Here is a 21,610-nt window from a genome sequence, read left to right on the forward strand (position 1 = left end):
AATATGGCCAGAAGCGTAGCCGGGGGGGGGGGGCTTCTGGGGCTTCTGCCCCCCCCCCTGAAATGTTTTCGTGCTGTCATGCACCGCCAACCAAAACAACCCCCGGCGCCGGAAATCACTCTTGATTTGGTCTAGAATGTCTTTTTCACGCTCGAAGAGACATACGTTGCGAACATTACAAACTCTGGCTGGATTTCGTGGCAACGCCCATGCACTGGAGTCACACAACGCAAGGAGCCCCATTCAAGCACAAAGTTTCAAGGGCGTTTTGATGGCGAGCGGGCTCGTCGCGGCACCTTGAGGAGGCCGCGGAATCCACGGAGTGCATGGATTTCAATTCCGAAATGTTATGGGTAAAAAGTTCTCATAACCTTTTGATGCGAAAAGTGCAGTGACATTTCCAAACGCTTGTTTTATATTTTCAATTCCGGAACATTGTTGGTTTAATGTTGTTATAAACATTTGACGCCAAAGGTGCATTGACTTTGCTAAAGTTGTACATCGGATCATACAACGAGACAAGTCGAATCAACACGCTACCAGACAAGTTGACAAAGCACGCAGCGAGGTCCGATGAGACGAAGCGTTGTGGTGGCTCCTTTGTACAAGAATATATAGAGCTTTATGAGCAAGAAAAGAATATCAAAATTTTTTCCGCCTGCGCCAAAGCATCCATGTCAAGACACTAAAGCCAGCAAAGGTAACTACGCTCTGATATATATATATATATATATATATATATATATATATATATATAATTTGACTTTTATTCGCGAGGACACACTGAGCCTCTTCAATGTTATTGTTCTCGCTGCCCGCGGGCTGCCAGAGCCAGCCAGAGCGCATGCGTTTTTCTCATACTGCCCCGACCACCGCGCGACCACTTTAGTGCGCGTTCGTTTTTATGTGGCCGAGTGGATTTTCACCCGGCAGAGTTGTAGACGCTTTCCGGCTAGCAGACGAGAAAAAGAAACAATGGTCGCTCGCCATCATCACTGTGGAGACTCGACTGATTGCAACGCGTTATCTTGAGAGCATCACCTTCACTTCGATGTTATTGCAACCTCTCCGGAAAGTCTTGTCTCGCCCGTGTAGGATACCGAGCAGTATGCGTATGCTTCTCTGTGAACCAAGGGTCTCACATTTTCTTCAATATTCCTTCGGTAGCCACATTAGATGTCCAAAGCAGGCATTCGACTGTGGCCAACATTTTTTCCTTTGCGTTTTTCTTTTCGTTTCAGTGTCCCCGCCCCACAAAACGAGAAAGGACATTGTTGCGGCACAGCGAATTGCCACATGATGAAAGTTCGATTTTGTTACTTCTTCTTTTGCGAAAAGGGATGAGCCGCGGGACGCTTCAGTTGCCGGATACCCTTATTATATTATTGCGATATCAATTATATGGACACTCCAGGCGCACTCATGGCGTCGCCGTCCCCCTCATGTTCCGTATGAAGTCCCAGGGCGATAACATCATGACCGCGCGCCGCATGCTGTATGTGCGAGTGAAAGCGTAGGGGGGGGGGGAGGGGCTGGCATGGATATGTCGACGATGGTAGCTCAGTCTTTTGAGCGGATGCGCGCCGCCTTCCGTTGCGCGCGATACGTAAGGGGGAGTAGAGAAGGGGTTGGGGCGGCGAGCATTAGGATTCTGTGATCTGTGAATCTGTGATTGCGCAACACGTTTATTTGCCTTGTTTGACGCATTATATACAGTGGCTTTTTCCTAGATAGGTAGATTTATTGGAGACTTTTACGTATATTTAAATATCTTGTTGCCAGGTTGTGTATATACGTGCAGTGAACTTTGCTTTCAGTGACACTTTTTGCCATTTATCGAGCTGTATCTTCGCATTTGTATATTTCATTGTAACTTCGCATTTCTAATATACGAGGGCGAGTCAAATGAAAATGAGCCAATCCATCCCGCGCAATAATAGTTCGGTTCATTATCGGCGAGGAGTGCGCGTAGCACCCAGGCACCTCTATTTTACAAAATTGACACTTATGTGTGAGGATAAATATTCATTAATGCTCTTACACACTGGGTTGAACATGGTTGTGTGACATAATGGATGTTCCAAAAGTTGAACAGCGTGGCGCCGTGAGGTTTTTGACAGCTGAAGGTGTTTTCCAAAAAGAAATTAGTCGCCGTATGGCTGCCGTATGCGTTGAACATTGTATTTCATTGGCCACTGTGAAGCATTGGAGGAAATGGTTCAAAGAAGGACGTGAAAGTTGCAAATACGATTCAAGACCGGTCGAAAGCCACCGTGCAATCACCCCCAACACAACTGCAAAGATTGATGAGCTGATTAGACAAGAACGAAAGATAAGCACCGACGAACTGGCAGAGCGTGCGAACATCAGGCACGGTTCGGTTCCCACCATAATTAATGAACATCTCAGTTATCGGTTCTTGTGTGGGCAATGGATGCCCAAGATTTTGTAACACCGCCAGGAGACGGAGAGGTTCGGCGCTGCCTTGACTCATCTGATCCGGCATCACAATGAGGGTGACAACTTCTTGTCTGCTATTGTGACCGGGGACGAATCATGGCGCCGCTACTACGAGCCTGAAACACGACGGGAAAGCTCACAATGGAAACATTAGAATTCACCACCCCCTAAGAAATCAAAGGCCGTCATTTCTGCCGCAAAGGTGTTGACTTCTTTTTGCTAAACCTGGAGAGACTAGCAATCGTTTCCGATATTGTGAAACGCCGGATCGGCTGCGTGTTGCAATCAAGAACAAATGACGTGGACGAATGGAGTCATCTTGTTACACGACAATGCCCGTCCCCACGTCGCTGATGTGATTAACACTAAACTGGCAAAGTTCAAGTGGGAAACGCTGTAACATCCGCCATACAGCCCAGACATGTCACCTTGCGACTTCCACATTTTTGGGCAATTGAAAAAAAAAACAGCACAAGGGAACCAGGGGTGCGACCTTGTACGCGTTCCAAAATCGAACGGAGGCGGTCCGTTATTTACGTCACGAAATAGGCGGTCCTTTCCGCTGCGTTCGTCTGATAGCAGACGACACGGATTGATTGACAGGAGATATCACGTCACAATTGACGTCATGGCGTTCGTCATGGTTCAAATTGACCAATCGTGTGTGGCTCGGTGGAACGGACCACCTCCGTTCTATTTTGGAACGCATACAAGATCGCACCCCAGATTCGTATCGGACGATGACGTGAAAGAGTCAGTTACATTCTTTTTGAAGCAGCTACACAAGGAGTTCTATGAGACGGGAGTCACGCGACTTGTTAATCAGTGGGACAAATATCTAAATGCTCATGGAGACTACTTTTAAATAAAGTATCCCGTCTGTCATATATTCGCGTTGGCTCACTTTCGTTTGACTGGCCCTCCTATATTTTGCGGAACTACTACTTTCTATACATATGTGCTCTCTGTTGCGACTATAATTTCGGTGCACTTACTCCCAATACACGGCCGGTGACAGCGGCTCCTGCGTAATACATTGGAACAAAGAACAGCGTCATTGAGATTTTTTCCTGGCCGTTGCATTTGTACTAAATTGTAAACAAGGTTCTTGACTGACAAAGTTTCATTAAAATATTTGTCCTCAACTTTTTCATTTCATGGCCTTTACATTTTTCATATGAGCGGCATGCACTGCTTTGCTTGTTTCGAACTAATATGTTTCTAAAGTTTGTGTGATATTTTCTTTACTTATGAAATAGAGAAAAAACATGGAAGCACTGATATCAGTTATGTCGGGTAGAAGTTTTGGGACATACGAGTATATTCTTTCCTGAAAAAATACATTTTACTTGCTTTCGCAGTGCGTAGCGTTCAAATTCGTTTGCAGCATCTTTGACAACTGCAATGCACATCATATCATTTATGTATTTGATCCCTCGACAAATTTCATAACGGGGAGGCCGAGGTGCAACGTCAGCCCCCCCCCCCCCCCTTCCGAACGAACTTTCTGGCTACGCCACTGAATATGGCAGAATTTGATAGCGTCTAGAACAGCACCCTTGTATGATGTGAGGTAAAGGACCGGTGTGAGCTGCCTGCTACGAACAACTGCTTTGTCTCAGCGCCTGTAAAAATATGTTTTCGAAATAAGTCCGGATCGTGCTCCCTGAAATCATCGCCGGGGCGGGCCGCTTCCTAGACATCAGGCGTGGGTTGACGTTCGCACTTATTTTGCGGTGGCGATGATGAAAGAGTGCTCTTTTTTCGTCGGTTCAAGCAAAAGCTTGGCTGGAGAGTCAGGAAAAATGAGGGTGCCTTCTGAGGTGTGCGTGTCATTTGCGAGTGGCACAAGTGGGCACGAGCAAGTCTAGTCAGAGCAGAGCTCCCATGCTTGATATCTCTCTTTTGAGAGATATCGCATTAAGCGCTCCAAGATTAGCTAAGCCATAGAGTGCGGATGCAAGAAAGAGATGACGTACCACACATTGGTGTCAGAGTGTAGATTTCGAGTGCATTGGCTGAATATCCGCAGTTCCAGTGAGGCGCCGGGACGAGCGCTATAGCCCCCAAAGTTATTGTTAGAAAATGCGGCCCAGGGGTATTATTTTGTGCGCTGTAGGGTTCCGCTAGGTTGTGTATTCCTACAATATTTTCTCGTTTGAGCCGCCTAAACAAGGCTATCGATACTGAAGTACTTCCGGAGAAGACTCCTTTTCCTCCTCACACGTTAATTCAAGTGCCTTCTAAAGGTATCTTCAAACATCCGAGTTTGTCCCGCGAGAGTTTACAATGGCATTTTGCAAAGCTACGTGTTTATTCATAGTGCTGTTGCTGAAACGTTATTCGTAACTTGGCAAATTTATATCCTCAACTGGGCATCCTTGTGGGAAAAGGCTGTGTGTATAGAAGATATTTTTTTTCAGCAAGGCGATAATAGCCCAGGTCGATGCCATCGTCCACAACGTAGCGCATGCCGACATCCGGAGCACAGCGTGCCTGTGCGAGATGATGGCACTAGTGCGATCATTTACGAACTTGCGGGTATGGAATCCATGCCTAGTATTGTCCAGCCAGAGCCTGTTAAAACATCCGCTAGGACTTCTTATTGCTTTTGAGCATAGCGGAAAGTTGATTAGATGATAGCTTGCTTCTGGTGGCTCTTATTTTGGGCAAGCTATCATCTAATTAACTCTGCTACAACGTTCTATTGCTTTTGGGCAGAACGGGGAGTTATATAGATGATAACTTGCCTCCAGTGACTCTAATTTTGGGCATATTTCGTCCGTCATTACCGTCTTCACACTCTTCTTTTTTTCTCTCCTCCCTTTTCTCCAGGTCATAGTAGCTGGCTAGAGGAATGAACCTCAGGCCGACCTCTCTGCATTTGATATCATTAAACTTATTTCTCTCTTTCTCTCTGTCTCGCTCATTTTGGGCATTAGTTGATTATTTCTACCATTCTCATCAAGACATGCTTGTCCGCAGGGTTCTAGCATGTTGGGTTCCGCCTTCCGAAGTGAAGCCACGGATTGCGAGGAATGCCATTGTGGAAGTTATCGGACTCATGATCGTCACGGGCGGTCACTGGCATGCATGCTCTAGCTCACATCTTAGTGCCGTAAAATATCCTTCGAATTAATTTCGAGAAATTTTATGAATCTGTTCGCTGAAATGAATGTTTGCTCAAGTGAAATGTAAACTGGGTGTCGATAACTGAGGGCGCGAGATCTGAACAACTCATTCAAGTCATGTTGAATCAAATGGTATTTCCTTTGAAGAGCTCAAGACAGCGGTTCTGATAAATCAGACGGAGCGCCTGTGTCTCACACAAGCCGGACAACAACTACTGACTGAACTAAGATATTCGCTGAAACTGCAATATTGCAGTGACCAAATCCACCAGATACCAGGCCACATCAGGAAGAAAATACAAGCCGCACCGATACCAAAGAACATGAATCCCGAATACCACAAAGGCCGAAGACAAGCCCGAGCCAAGCAACTTATCAAAAGCTTTGGGAATAATCAAGAAGTGCAATACACGGACCCCGCTCGGACTGCTAGAGGACACGTCATAGTAGCAGTTCGCTACACGCAGCGGAAAAGAGCCGAGATAACGGCCTCAATAAAGACAACATGCACATCCACTGCCGAAGCTTCAGCACTCGCGATATTGTGTCCAGGACACGAGGGCATCCCAGGCAATGAGAGGGCACATTCCCTAGCTCGAGAACCCACAAAGCTAGCGGGGAACCACAGCCCTTTCCAAGATAGTCCACTTACAGCCCGAGAAATCCTCGAACACCAACGTCACACGAGAGAGCGCCTTGCCCCCCCCCCCCCCCGCATTGGCAAATGGGGGTGCAAGAAGCCCGCACGTACAGAAGAATACAAACACACACCAATCCCCACTTGGGAAGAGCACACCACATGAATCCCACACTACATGCCGGCGCTTGTCCGTGGTGCGGTGCATGGCAGGCACTACCACATGTGACGTGGGAATGCGCAAGAAGACCATAAGAAGCAAACTCGCCTGAGGTGCTTACCTACAATAGGGAGCCGTGGGAGATCCTCCTCGCCCTGCAGGAACTGGGGGCCCAAAGGGGCCTCTTGGACCAGGCGGAGGGAGTAGCTAGGATCACCGGTGTTCTGGAATAGGGACCCACCCAACCGCTTCCCTCCCACCCCACCTTTTTCCTTATTCCCCTCTTCCGTCTGAATAATAAATAAAGATTTTACTCCTCCTCCTCCTTCAATCTAGGCATTAGCATTATTGCTTAGCACATCTGAATCGCTGACCTATTATAAACCGGAATTTGCAGCGCTTCTATAGGGCAGCCATCTTTTGCGCTGAGACTGCGGGAACTAGCAGAAAAAAAAAAGAGCCGCGAGAACGCTCAGCCTGTTCTTATCGCTTACTTGATGCCAGTGCTCGGTCAGCTAATCTGTTATTAACTTGGCCGCCCAGCGCGGACTGCACAGACAGCTGGCGACTGAAGTCGAGATTATGGGCTCTTGAGCTATTACGCATGTGCGAGAGTAATAGATTTTGGGCCCGTATTCACAAAAGCCTCTTAAGGCGGAACCGCATGGCGCGATTTCAGGCGCGATTGACGCGCGGATGGTGGGACGCGCGCGTCATTTTGACGCGTGCCCAGCATGTTCCGTCACGAAATCGCGCCGCCGCGTGCTGCTGCTCGGAGTAGAAAAAAACGCGTCGCGCGGCGCGTCCACCAATCAGAATTCAGGTAAGTCACGTGGCATTTGGTCACGTGGCATTTTGGTTCTTTTTTTGCCACCAGATGGCCCTGCTCTCTGCGCATCTCGACGGAACCTCCTTGGCGGAATTTTTTTTTTCTCGGCAGAACTAGGCGCGCGCGTCAAGGAAAACGTGTGCTACCGTGATTTCGTTCGCGCATCGTGTTGGTTCGCGCATCGTGTTCACCTAAAATAAACAAAGCAACCTTCAACGAGGCCCTAATAACTAAAGTGGAGAAGCGTCGCGTGTCATCGCTCATACTGGCAAGACAATTTGCTAATAATATTACCAGTGTATGGTGCTCGCTCTCTTCTCAACCAGGCAGGCCGCACTCACATGTACGTACCTCCTGACCCGCATTTTTTCTTGCTTCAGTATCAGCATCCCCCTTAATAGTAGCAATCGCCTCTGCTGCTCGGTAGTAAGCGGCCGACCCTCCTTTCTATATGTGAAGTTGTAAACAAGCAGCGGCTTCTCAGCATGCGGAAGGTGCATAGTCGTAGTTTCGCACACAATATTGCTGCTTGAAATTAAGCTTGATAAATACACTTCGGAAAGAAATATCGCTGTCTAATTACACTCAGATTATTTTTATTGTAGTGTTCTGTAAGTGTAAGGGCATATTATATATGCGGTAACAGAGACAATACATGTCGTTGAAAGTTATGTTGTCTGGCAACCGGAAAACGCGGCGCGAAAGCGCCGCTCCTTTTTTTCGTACGGGTGCTCGCGCGTCGGCGGCAACGCGGGCGTTTGCCGCCCGTCGCGTTTTTCGCTCGCGAAAAACGCGCCATGCGGTTCCAGCTTTACGCTAGAATAGTTCGTAAGAACGAATTCTAGCCATTCCTAATGCTCAGCATATCATTAGCGAGGGCTGCCGGCCAATTACAAAGATCACTTACGAACGAGAAGTTTTCTGAGTTCGGCCCCTGGGGCGGAATTTACTGAGAGAACTTACGAACAAATTGTTGCGCAAGGAAAATCTTACGAAAAAAGCGTATACACAATGATAAAGCTTTTCGTAAGATCAGTAAGCTTGCGATGCACCCGCTGAATGACGAGCGCTGTAGTCGAAAAAATGCGTATACGTAAGGGTAGCACAGGTGCGAACTTCAGAACTTCCGCCAATAGTAAGCGTTAGTCGTTTAACAAAAACAGTTGTCGCACATGGCCACTTCAGAAGAAATTTCTACGATAAGGGTGTCGCAGTCTTATGAACACAATTATGTCTGTGTGCGCGGCTCGAGCTGACGTGGGTAAGCGGTGGAACGCGCTGTTGCGGCTGATTGGCCAGAGTCCACAACTGACAGTCGAGGACGGCGCGTGCTTATATCTTTGTGGCGCGTTCTGATTTGTCATCTCAAAGTGCATTGAACTGCTTCAGTGCATAATTGTATTGAGCACGCGCTGCTGCGGAAAGCAGTAATATTGTCACGTGGTGGTGACGTTGAAGAACACAGTAGCAATACTGTGAACGACAAAACTAACTTTTATTGGCGAACCTGTGCCCACAAAACAGGCTACACATATAGCACAACGATAGCGGCGAACACGGTCGGCGATCGTCGAAAATCTGATCAACGCGTCAAGCGCGTCGGCTTTTATACATCAATCGTCGAATGTTCCAGACTAATCCTTGGGACCCGCGTGCCTTCCACAAAGTTCTACATTATTCGCATCGCGTACACATGCGATCAGATTACAGAAGGTTCGGTCACAGACAGCGAATGGAAGCATCGATAACATTCCAGAAGCTTCCCACACATGCAGGCCCGTCCTGCGCTGTACGATAATATTTGTTAGGCGGTGAAACATGTCACCCGATAAAGACAAATAAGTACACGTGTCAATATTAATGGTGTGCGGCGAACTTCTGCCTGATGTCTGATAGGCTGTGTTTCTCTAGGCGCGCAACAGCCTGGCTTTTTATACTCGTCATGACACTCCATTGGGTGTTAGGAAATAGAAGTGTAGTGTCCATCCCTGAAGACAGTCGAGTTTGTCATTGATGCGTTTTGAGTACTTCGATAATTTTCTTTTTTTCTTCTTCTTTTTTTGTTTGAGCTTTCTCTCGCTCATAGGGCTGCGGATGATTTTTTTTTTCCCAACACTTTGAGGCTATACTTCTCCATGCGATATGAAACAATGAAAGAACGTTTACACGTTTCTAATTATCAAAACTTGTTGCTGTTGCATAATTGGCTGTCGTCTTCCGCGCTGTTAGCCTCAGCCTTCTATCACATTGCTCATAGTTTCAATTCAGCAATAAGTCGAAGCGACGTAGTGTCTGTGTCCGCGATTTTGCCCATTCGTGGCCTAAGGTGTGAGCTAGCGTATCCTTACTACGGATGGCAATCCTGTCTATGATATGAAGCGGGGTGTCAATACAAATGAAATATTAAAAATGAGACGGCGAATAAAATGACGTACCACTATATATACAAAAGTCATACGGACTGCTTGAACAAGAATGACGCTCTGGAATAATACTCACGCACATACACGCGCACAGATTTATATTTATATAACCACACTGACGAGGTATCACTGCAGACACGTCGTTTTTGGTAAAAGAGCGCGCAGCATAACGCTCATAAAGACGCCACTAAGTTTTTTGTTTGGCATGCGCGAAGCCACTAACAGGCAACAGGCCATGCATGGGAAGGCAAAACTACAAAGAAAAACGACAGTGGACGACAGCCATCGTCGCCTTACGTTTGGCTGAGAATTTGTATTCTAAACCGGGGTGGGAAATGACGTTGCTCACATCTTTTAGTCGCTTCGTGTGGTATTATTTCTATAGTTTCCTCCTCTTACATATGAAACCCTTCATAGGCGTTTGTGAATTCAGCGCAAGAATTTTCTTCCAGCAGGCGACAGTCTTACGGTGCTCTACGCCTGCTGCGCAGTAGTCAGGGCAACATGACGGCATGAAAAAGCCGGTCACAGTGGCCTCGTATCGCAAAACGAACAATATGAAGCGTGTACGACGCTAAACGCTTTCACTAAAACGCATCGTATCAGCAAGATCAGCATCAACGTCGCACCAATTATGCTGTCTTCTGTGCTCTCCCGGCGGCGCGCAGTTGGATCACTTAATTCAGTACGTTTACACAAAGCCACGAAATTTGTGTGTAATTAGAGGTGTAAGTGCGTATCGTACGGATTGTGCTGAAGGACTGAATGAACTCCACATCGAGGCCGTGGTGCTTGCATCATGGGGCTGACAACTCGATAATTATTTCCTTTATGCATAACCTCCATATTTACGTTCCGCCACAGCGCACGTATTCGCAACTCCCCAGGCTTACTCTCTGCCTCAGTGTAGTTGTGGCTTCACATGCTTTAATTACCAGCAAGAAAAGTGAAAAAAATATTTATCAAGACAACGGTCAGGCAAGGAGACACAATCTCTCCAATTATATTCATTGCATGCTTAGAAGAAATATTCAAGCTATTAGGCTGGGAAGGATTCAAGGCGATGGTCAACGACGAATATCTTAACAACCTTCAGCTTGCCGATGACATTGTCCTGCTCATTAACGCTGGGGCACATTGCAACAACTGATTGAGGACGTTAACTGAGAAAGTGTAAGAGTAGGTTGAAGAATAATATGCAGAATATGCAGAAGACAACGGTTATGTTGAATTAGCTGTAAATCGAGGGAGGAAGAAGACGAAGTGTCTGCGAGTCAGGACGCTATTTCTCTAGCTCAGCTGTTTTCTCCTTATTTCTGCGAGCATCTTTGGAGAGCCGACATGGTTCGTGGCGCGGATGCAAGTTGACAACCCCGTGCCTCTGCCGGGAATGGCGACTTCAGCGGCGACTGCGTCTAGGAAGCGGACCGGCCTCCAGAGCGACACCGATGGCGATGACACCAGCGTCTACTCGCTCAGCAGTGAGGACTTCTCCGATGACGCCTTCGAGCTTGTGCGGAGCCGCAAGGGGAAACGAAGACACACCACTAGTGCATCCATGTCTTTGAGCACGCCAACAGTAGGACCAACTCAGAATACCGCAGTCAGTACGATTCTATTTGTACCAGAACTCGCTACCGACAACCTGAGGCGTCTCAACAGACAGTCTGTATCGCTGCAACTTGAAGCGGTGGCACCAAATCGGGTAACAGACGTTAGACTCAACACACGATAAAATGTGTTGGCTATCGACGTCACACATGAGACTGCGCTACTAGGTGGCGTTAAGCTCCGCTCGTACATCCCCCTGAACAGTGGTTCAACTGCTGGTGTCATCCACGACACGGACGTCTCCATCTCCAGCGCTGACTTGCCGATTCTAGTGAAGCCTGACGTTGATGGCATCGCCATACCACATGGGTATCGCCTCGGCATATCCCGCTGTATGAAACTTATCTTCAAGAGCCAGACTCTCCCTTCGCACGTCAAGGTGGGCCACTTTGGACACCCTGTGCGACCATTCATCTCAAGGCCACTGCAATGCCGCAATTGTATGAGGCTGGGAAACGTGAGCGCCGTGCGCGAGAACACCAGATTTTGCTCACGGTACAGCGAGCCCCACGCTGCAGACTCTTGTGCAGCCACGTTTCTCAAATGCACCAGCTGTCTTGGATCCCATGATGCTTCTTCGAAGGACTGCCCCAAAATGAAGAAGGAAGAGGCGATCTCGAAGCAGATGGCGAGAGACCATTCGTGTCGTCGGGAAGCTGTTGCGGCCGTTAGAAAGCAACGCTCCCGACGCCGTCGGACTTCAAAGAACGCTGATGCTTTGTGTAAAAAGTACGCCCCATCCGACAAAACCTCCTCCTCTGCCCCCTAGGCCTAGCGCAATTCAATCTAAATCTGACAAGGTCATGGCGGAGAACAGTACAACTTGGCCCGCACTACTAAAGCAACAGCCAAAGCCAGAACAACAGTGGAGGTCACAACCAAAGTCGCAGCCGATGCCACAGCCGATGCCACAGTCGGTGGCACAGCCGATGCCACAGCCGGAGCCGATGCCACAACCGATGCCACAGCGGATGTCACAGCCTGAGCTGGAGCCACGTCAAGTGGTACAGCTGTGTACGGCTGTAGAGTGCGCAGCGCGGGTTCCTAACAAATTGCTCGAAGAAGACCGGCAAGTGGTTGTGATGCTCCGGTCTCTGATAAATACTATCCGAATGCTCCTGACTAACCTGCACACACCGTCAGCGCAAAGTGCAATGCAAGTGCTGGATGCTCTTAATTCAGTACTTGCAACTCTTGAGTATGCATCATGGCTCACCGGCATCATTCTATTCGCACTGGAGTCAAACAGCGCTGTCCTGTGTCTCTGTCACGCCCCTGTCTTTTTTGAATTGCGCTAAAGGCTTTGCCGTTATGAGTAAACCGTACCAACTAGCCCAAGAATCAGCCTTGTTGAAGTTAAAAAGGCTGGGGTTTAGCTTAACAATATACTGCCAAGCACTGCAACGTACTGCTGATGCCCACCGGCTCCTTGGTCTTCACTGGCGACTTCGACGAGCATCACCAGCTATGGTGAAGCACCAAGATTAGTTTCAGACAGCGGAATGACGGCAGCCTAAAGTATCGACGGAGTACTTGCTTGGACTTGACTGATTTCCAGGCGCTTTGCTGCGTGCGCACGCAGTGTTCCCTCTATCCCGCTTTCCTCTTTTTGTTCCCCCTTTCCCTTCTCCCAGTGTAGGGTAGCAAACCGGACGCTCGTCTGGTTGACCTCCCTGCCTTTCCTGTCTTTGCTCTCTCTCTCTTTCTCTCTGTCAATCGAAGAAGAATTCATGATGGGCAGTCAGCCTCCAGAGAGTGTACAGCAGTAAGATTATCTAGGCCAATTACTCACAGAGAACCCTCTCCATGAGACGGAAATTTACAGAAGAATGAAAATGGGTCGGAGTGCATACGGCCAGCATTAACAAATCGTGACCAGGAGGTCACCGATGTCGTCGAAAAGTCTGCAGTCATCGCGTTCTTCAAGTAGCATCATATGGGGCAGAAACTTGGAGGTTAACAATGAAGCTTGAGAAAAAGTTGAGGACTGCTCAAACAATCGATAGAACGAAAAATGTTAGGCGTAACGCTAAGAGAGAGGAAGAGAGTGGTGTGTATCAGAGAGCAAACGGGGTTACGGGTAGTCGAAATTAAGGGGAAAAGTAGGAGCTGGGTAGGCCGCGTAATCCATAGGGCAGATAATCAGTGATTCATTGGAAATGCAGAGTGCGTGCTAGGGGAAAGTAAGCTCTGTCGAGAACACTGGATGGATTGGTGGATGGATGGATGGATGGATGGATGGATGGATGGATGGATGGATGGATGGATGGATGGATGGATGGATGGATGGATGGATGGATGGATGGATGGATGGATATTATGAGCATCCCCTTTGGAACGGGGCAATGGGTTGCGCCACCAAGCTCTTACTATTATACTGCCTAATGTCCTACCTAGGGTAAAAAAGAAAAAAAACACTATGAATTCCCATAACCAAACTTCCTGGCCCCCTATTGTGAGCTTTGTTTTTGTACGTCTCCGTTTTTTTTGTCATTTCCCTACTTTTCTTCCACCAATCTTCCAATCACCTCTTACTAATCTCTATTGCGGACATGTTTACTTTCCCCCTGCTCTCACTGAACCCAGGGGCTTCTAGGAGGCCAGTGGTGCCTAAATCGACCGCTAAGTAGACGTCTTCACATTCCAATAAAACATGCTCCATCGTTTCCCTAGCTTTACCGCAGCAAGCGCATGCTTCTTCTTCCTTCTTATATCTCGCTTTATAGGTGCGTGTTCTAAGGCATCCTGATCTCGCTTCGAAAAGTAATGAGCTTCCCTTTGCGTTATCATAAATTGTTTCTTTCCTGATTTCGTTTCTTCCTCTTAATCAGTTACTCATGACAGGTTTCTTTCCCATTGCCGCCACCCATGAGATTGTTTCAGCCTCTCTGACTTTCCGCTACAATGGCCTCCCGTTAGGAGGTCCTGACAGTAGCTCCTCAGGATTAAATAAAGTTCGTTGTCTGTCTGTCTGTCTGTCTGTCTGTCTGTCTGTCTGTCTGTCTGTCTGTCTGTCTGTCTGTCTGTCTGTCTGTCTGTCTGTCTGTCTGTCTGTCTGTCTGTCTGTCTGTCTGTCTGTCTCCGCTTGACGTTCTTTGTTGCTGTATTGCAACACCGTGAATCAATTTCTTTCCTGTACAAATACCTCAACACTCTCCCAGCCCATTTACTTTCTTCTACATTCCTCAGTCATCCTTCATAATCAATTTTACTGTGAGCTTTCCTCACTTTGCAAAAAAGTGAGGGTCCCCTGCCGTAGGACTGAGGAAGCATTCGGGGCGCTGGGTGCGAGAGTATTTGTGTGGAAAACATACCCCGTCGTCGCCTTGTTGGTGCGTGTGCCATCGAGTTTCATCGCATGAAATTCAGCTGGCAAAATTTGATTAGTGGTCTTACGCCGTAGAAATGCGGAAATTTGCAGGCATAACTTGGATTCACCTAGCACAGGTCAAGGGTAATTCGAGATTGCTGAAAGAGTTCTTCGTCCAGCAGTGAACATAAAAGTACGCTGATGACGTTTTAGAACATCCAAAATTCGTCCAGAATTTTAACGGACTGTTGCTCTTGAGCCGCAGTTCGCTTAGTATTGACAGGCCACATTCGGATGTTTACAGAATGGCGTCGATCACCACTTGGATACCCCCCCCCCCTCCCGCCCCCGTTGGCAGCAGGTTGTGCCTAGCGATCCCTGGGAACAGAGCTTGCTTCACCGGCGGACGTGCAGCTGCGGAGTGCTGTTCACGTTTCGTCGTTTGCTCAAGGCGACTAGGTCCGCGCCACCTGAGACATACAGAGAAACAATTATGTTCCGTATCATCGGCTTTTCGACCACCCAGAGCTGACAGGCGAGACGCGCGCCTCTCCGGTGTTACAATTCACGTTTAAGCAGCATGGTAAATCAGCGTAACCAAAACTGACGCTCGAAAGAAGCGCTCGCTTGGACGAGAGCTGACCCGTGGTGGGCCTGGTGATCTCTAGGAGCAAAGGATGCTTCACCGGCAGACATGCAGCTGTCACGGGTCCTGTTCACGAGTCATCATTCACTTCAAGACAGCAACGTCGCCCTCCCACTGCCGCCAAGGCCGGTCTCCCGACCCTGACAGCAGAGGCCATTAATTAATGACAGGGTCATTATTAAGGACTCCCGGGGAAATGACGTCAAGAGCAGGTTCACCGTTTTCCACGTGGTTGCCTCGTATTGGGCAACGGTGGGACGTTCAGATTGGGCAACGGTGGGACATTGAGATTGGAAAACGCTGGGTCGTTGAGATTGGGAAACGGTGGGTCGTTGAGATTGGGCAACAGTGGGTCGTTGAGAGCGGGTAACGGTGGGGCGATAGAGTCAGGAGGTGGTGAACGATTCGGCGTTTTGCGATTGGCCAGGGAATTCCATCGATGAGAGAAAGGGGAAAATAAACGGGACAAAAAGCGGAGCTGGAGTGCAGTGAAGATGTGCTACAACTCGTACCTGTGCTACGAAGCGGACATGTGCTCCGACGCGTACGTGTGCTCCTGATCATGCTCGTGCTATTACTCGTACTAGTACATGTAGCCTTTCAAATGATAAAAATGTAAATAAACCTTTTTATCCATAGTGAAATATTTAGCGCGCACAATTGAATTCGTACCAATTCGCCCAACTATCAGTTCTGCTGCAGAAACCCTTTTATCATACCTTGGCCCCGGACCTCTCCATCGCCCGGCACCTGGAACATCACCAGCCACGACAAAATAATGACCACTCGGACACCCGAAACCCAAGAAGTACTTGACAACGAAGGGCTACGCTCCCCTGAGTTCCAAAACCGGACTACGACTGGATGCCGACGGTAAAGCGTAAACAATGACAGCTCACTTCAAGACGACAACGCCGCCCTCCGACTACCACGGAGGCCAGTCTCCGGATCCTGACGGACTGACCGTCACGAAGAGGCCGCTAATTGATGAAACGGATAGAGCTGTGCACGGGCGGCAATTCTGAGCCTACACTACCACAGGCGGCCCAGTCCGGCCCGACGCTAAAGAAGCCTGAGTTCGCCCGGCCCGGCCCGGCTCGGCCTGAGGCCGGGTTCAGGCAGGGCCCGGGCCCGGCTCGACCTGCAATAAGGCGACGCCGACACAAAAAGAAACCATATCAGGAAAATCAGTTTATTTAAATCACCTTATAATGTTGAACTCTTGCATTCCATAAAATCGTGAATATATACAGATGCAGCACGCGCACAGAATTGTTATTCTAAGCTATTGTGCAAAAACAACAAGTTGTCCATTGAGGAAGGGTTAAGGCAAGTCCGGCGCTCCTGCATTATGAATCCGGCAGCGCTGAAGTTTCGTTCACTGCTTGAACTGGTGGCCGGAATGGCTAATAGCCTCTTAGCAAGAAGAGCAAATTTGGGTACGTGGCTTCCTTGGTCTGGGTCCGGACCAAGCCCGAGTAAGAGAATCTCCAAATGGCCCGAGCCCGGTCCGCGGGCCGGGCTGGGTCCGGGCTTTCGGGCCGGCCCGAGCCCGTGCTCAGCTCTAGAAAGGGGCCATTGTCGAGGACTCCCGTGGGAATGGCGTCGACATCAGGTTCACAGTTTGCCACGTGGTTGCCTCGTATGCGGGGGCGATTGTGCAACGTTGGAGGCGGGAGTTCGGCAAAAAGGTGGGACGTCATGGGCGAGATATTGTGAACGGTTCGGCGTTTGTGATTGGCCGCGAAAAAGAACAGTGAATTCCCTCGACGAGTGAAAGTGGGAAATAAACGATATAGAAAGCAGATCTGGACTGCTGTAAAGAGAGGCTCGGACATGCAAAGACTTTAGGATTTAGTGTGCCCCGAGAGATGAAGCCGCTTTTGTAAAGCTCGATCATATACATTTGTATCTTAGAAATGGTTTTAGGCGCAAAAAATAAGACACAGACAACAGAATAAAAAACACGGACAGGTGCGCCTGTCCATGTCTCATTTCTTGCGCTTAAACCATTTCTAAAAGCCATGTACCAACTAGCCCGACAGCTAACGTTACTAAAGTACATTTGCATATAAACCTTTTTCTCATCTCTTGAACATAGCTCGGGACCTTTCTTTCTCCCGGCATCTGGCACGGCACCTTTCATGGCACCTTCGTGGCCGCATGGACCTCCAACTTCACAACAGCGTACTTTGCAATATTCTGCCGTGCACTTGAACGTTTGTTCTTATGCGGCCGGTAAATTTATGGAACGTTGGCACTCAGCATCGTGGTGATACTGACTGATTACCCTTGACTTCTTTGAGGTGCCACTTGAGCTATGACAGACAGCGTAGTTAGGGCTCCAGGCCTGGACATCACCAACCTATGATTTATTACCGGTCTCCAAAGTCGATGTGTACGTGCCTTTGTGCAATTCGCCTCTGTCAGTATGCGGCCGCCTGAACCTGCAAAACAACTCTTGACCTGGTGCGAGGCATCATCGTGTTTTATCAGCTGAGAAGGAGCCAAGAAGAAGCGATGAACGCAGATACGATGCCAAAGTGTGATAGGCAGCGAAACTTGCAGGTGCGGATGTTACGTAGAGACGTTTTCTGTCGTAATTTGGGAGTGTCGGTAGCCACGGCTTCTTTCTGCATTTGTTTTTTAGGACTGCTTTCATAGCTCTCCGTGCCCTCGGTAGTGATCATATACGAAGAAAGCGCATCTTTATTCGTCGGTTGGCGGTCGACGATACCGTCGACCAGAACCTTAGACGGTACCGGCTGCCGAGGGAACTGATACGTCGAGCCTATGCGTGGCATTATAACCACCCCTGCGACCGTGTTGCAGCGCGATCACATAGCATACCGATGAACGTACGTGTACTGGGCCCTTTGCTTTGAGGTATATTACGGATTTTCGTTTTCTTCATTTCGTAATTAATAGAAATAAACATATTTAGTCGCTTTGTAATACGGTGGTAGTAGTGGTGATGTGTACAGGTGGGGTTAGCCTGGCAGACCTGACCCACAATTGAGTATCTCTTACTGCGCCAAACATGTAATCACGTCATCATCAGTCCTGTCTCTCGTAGAAACGTGAGAAGAATGCGTAACACTTCCATTGCAATTCTTTTGTCGGCGGTGCCATGAAATACGGGCGATCGCGGTTGCGTTTGTCAGCACTGTAGCAGACGCCTGGACAAGGAAGCTGTTGAATAGCAGTGTGCAGTGATTTGGGCCGTCAGAATATAGCCTCAGCTACATATGCATGATGTGCAATCATGCTATCAGTTGAATGCACTTGTTTAATTTCTTGTCATTTAATCCAAGCTTTGCTTCCTCCTCGCTCTCATATGAAGCCAGTTAAATGCGCTGCCGCTACGGTTGCACCTTTGTCTCAGCGGAATAACTTTTCAGTAAGAAATTGCGCAGCTTAGTGAATTCCGCCCCTGATCTATAGCGGGGGGCCACTCTACCAAGCTTCCACAATAGCAAGCTAGTTTAAAATTTTAATTCCTAAACGTCTGCATTTATGCCCAATCCCACGTGGTGCTACGCCTTCCCTTTGCGAATAAACTCAAAATTTCTTAGGCCTTCTGGTGCTTTTGGCATGACGAGTGCTGTCCACAGCTATCGACAGCTTGTACCTATGCCAGAACTGATAATTTACTCAGGGTCACGGCCTGGACTAACTATAGATTGAGGGGTTTAAAGCAATATTCCTTTCTTTAAAGCAAACCTGATTATCTAGCAGACTTCAGCCGCACTGCACACCTCCTTGCGTCTGTGCCCACATTGGTTCATTGATTAATATTTCCGCCCATATTTAGTTTTTACGTGCAGGCTCATTCACATTTAGGGAAAGCACACGAGTACTTAATCACTCATAGCAAGCTAAAGTTGCCATGAAATGCAGGAGACCAGTTTTTCAGTATTAGTACCCGCAGCAGGCGTCTTATAAATCAGATCTTCCCGACGAAGTAGTACTGATCTTTTAGTGGTTTGAATGCTAATGGTCTCCCCTAAGAGTGGAAGGCCCTGTAACATTTCCCCCTCTCCCCCCTGGTCAGGCAGCCACCCATTACTTTCCCAGTCCGACTCTTGTTTTCTGCCAATCTGTGCTTGAAACAAACAATTACTTTTTTTCTGTTGTTCCTTAATAAAGTTAACTGGACTCAACACTTCGGTGGCCTGTTGAGACGGCTCTCCTGAACATCGTTCCTTGATCACCCAAGCAACGGCCGCCGCACCTGCCGATTGTTGGTCCACAGCTGTAATTTGAGGATTGAATTTTAATTTTCCTTCTGGTTCATTATAGGCGAAGGGAGGATGCACTGGTTTTGGCCGCCCTGAGCATACGTGAACGATCCGGGCGTGTTTGGAGTGAATCGCGGGACTGGATGCGGAAGTGTGCAACACAGAAGAACGCACATCAAGTGGCTTGATCACTTTTTGATTGCGCCTAGAGGCGGCGAGTGGCGCGAAGCCATGCTCAAACTACCGACGTCAAGTACCGTTTCGCAGGCTTCAGAAGCTGCGGCAAGCCGGCAACGCACACGGGCCAGCTATCGCAAGCTCGAGCCACGACGGCCCTCGGCGACGTGGCGCCACAGTTGCAGAGCCGTTCGCTCCCTTACCACGGAACGATTTGGTGGCAGGCAGCCGGAAATTGCACCAAAACGAGGTGTGGCGTGGCAGCTCCAGGCGATAACGGCCCATGACGCCTGTTGCCCAATGCGCAGCTCGCGAGAAAGAGGGAAATGCGGTGATTGAACGGAGACGAAAAGACACTGCGCCGCGTGGGGCACATCGTTTATCCGCTTTTTTTTTCCTCTTTATTTTCAACATTCATTTTTACGCGCAAACAAAGCGAGAGCACAGAGTGATAACAACAGTAGAGAGCGAGCGAGAATAGCCAACCAAGAGAACGATAGCGCAACAAGAAAGAAAAAAGAAATAAAAAAAAGGGCGCCAGTGATTATGTACAGAAATGAAAGAGCTGCAGAGAGGGGTCGTGAACAAAGATTTAATCGCCGGTCCTGTGCCACGGCGCGGCACGAGCCCGCGAATGCAGGCTGGGAAATGAAGTGCCTCCTCACGCGTCGCTGGCTCGTCGACAGATGCGCGCAAACCGAGGAGAGAGACGGTAGCAGGCATGGAACTAGGGCAGGTTGATGACAAATCTTTAAATTTACTCTTTTACAGAAAATGAAACAGAAAACACACACACACACACACATATATATATATACAACGAATGCCATGTTTCGCGTGCCAGAGGCCTAAATGCAAACAATTGCCGGGCCTCTGCTGTGTTTCGCCCATCCACCAGGACATCGCCACCAAAGCTTTGGTCACCTGACGCCGCGTCCCCACTCAAGCTGTGGTCCTTGAATACTTTTGCCTTGCCGCTTATACAGTACACAGTGACGCAGCAGCGAGCGTTGGGGTTTGGTGCGGGCGGGGCGAGTGCCGGTTGGTCATGTGACAGGCACCACAAAAAGAGGCGACTCGTTCAACGCTAACGAGACAGGAGCCGCCTCTGTTCGGTGTTCGGGGGGACGCTCGCCAGCGATTCCACTCGGGCACGCTTGCAGCGCCTGCCAACAGGCCTGCTGTTCCGTCCGCTGGTCGCGGGTGCCCCCAGAGACATTTCACACTCACTGAGAAACCCTCGAGGAGCGGTCTGTTTGCCGCCGAAGTCGCAGCTTAACGGTCTAAATTCGATGTTGGTCGCGAAAGTTTACGATCGTGTGTGACAGAGGAAACATGTACGACACAGTTCGTCGTTTCGCCTAGGGAGTCAGGATACTAGATGCCCACATTTTTGGAACTTGGATGAGACGTTTGTTTGTTTTTCCTTCCCCGACATTCTGGTTTCACTGACCGTGCCTTGCACGACGGGCCGACTTCGATTTCTTTTCGGTTTGTTCAATCTTCAGTTAAATCTTTCAAAGAGGTGTCGCTCCGGCAAACCAACTGCCGACACGTCCTGATCTTTCCCATCGTTCTACAAAGGCTTACGATGTCTGCTGTTTTGAAACTTAATGTTGTTTGTACCGCCTGCGAATGGGCGTAACCTGCAAGGTTAGTGCACTGAAGCGAGAACAGATTCATGTTGCAGACCCGCGATGAGAGGAAAAGGCTGCATTATTAGCAAAAATAGTGGTGTCCCATAACTAACGCTGTGAGGCCTTCCGCTAAAGGCGTTTCACTCGTACCGCAGGATCACAAGGACAGACAAATAAAGAACGGAAAGAGAATTGGCACAACACGCGCTGCCCTCGTGTTTCTTCTCTCAGAATTTTCGTAACGCAGTGCCAACGAGTCCAAGTGTCTCTAATTATATAGAGGAAGCGTCCACAGTGTTACTAGATAAGTCAGCTGGAGTTCACGCCAACATTGCCAAGCTAGCCAGT

This window comes from Dermacentor variabilis, chromosome 1 (assembly GCF_050947875.1).
Source record: "Dermacentor variabilis isolate Ectoservices chromosome 1, ASM5094787v1, whole genome shotgun sequence".
Classification (NCBI taxonomy): domain Eukaryota; kingdom Metazoa; phylum Arthropoda; class Arachnida; order Ixodida; family Ixodidae; genus Dermacentor; species Dermacentor variabilis.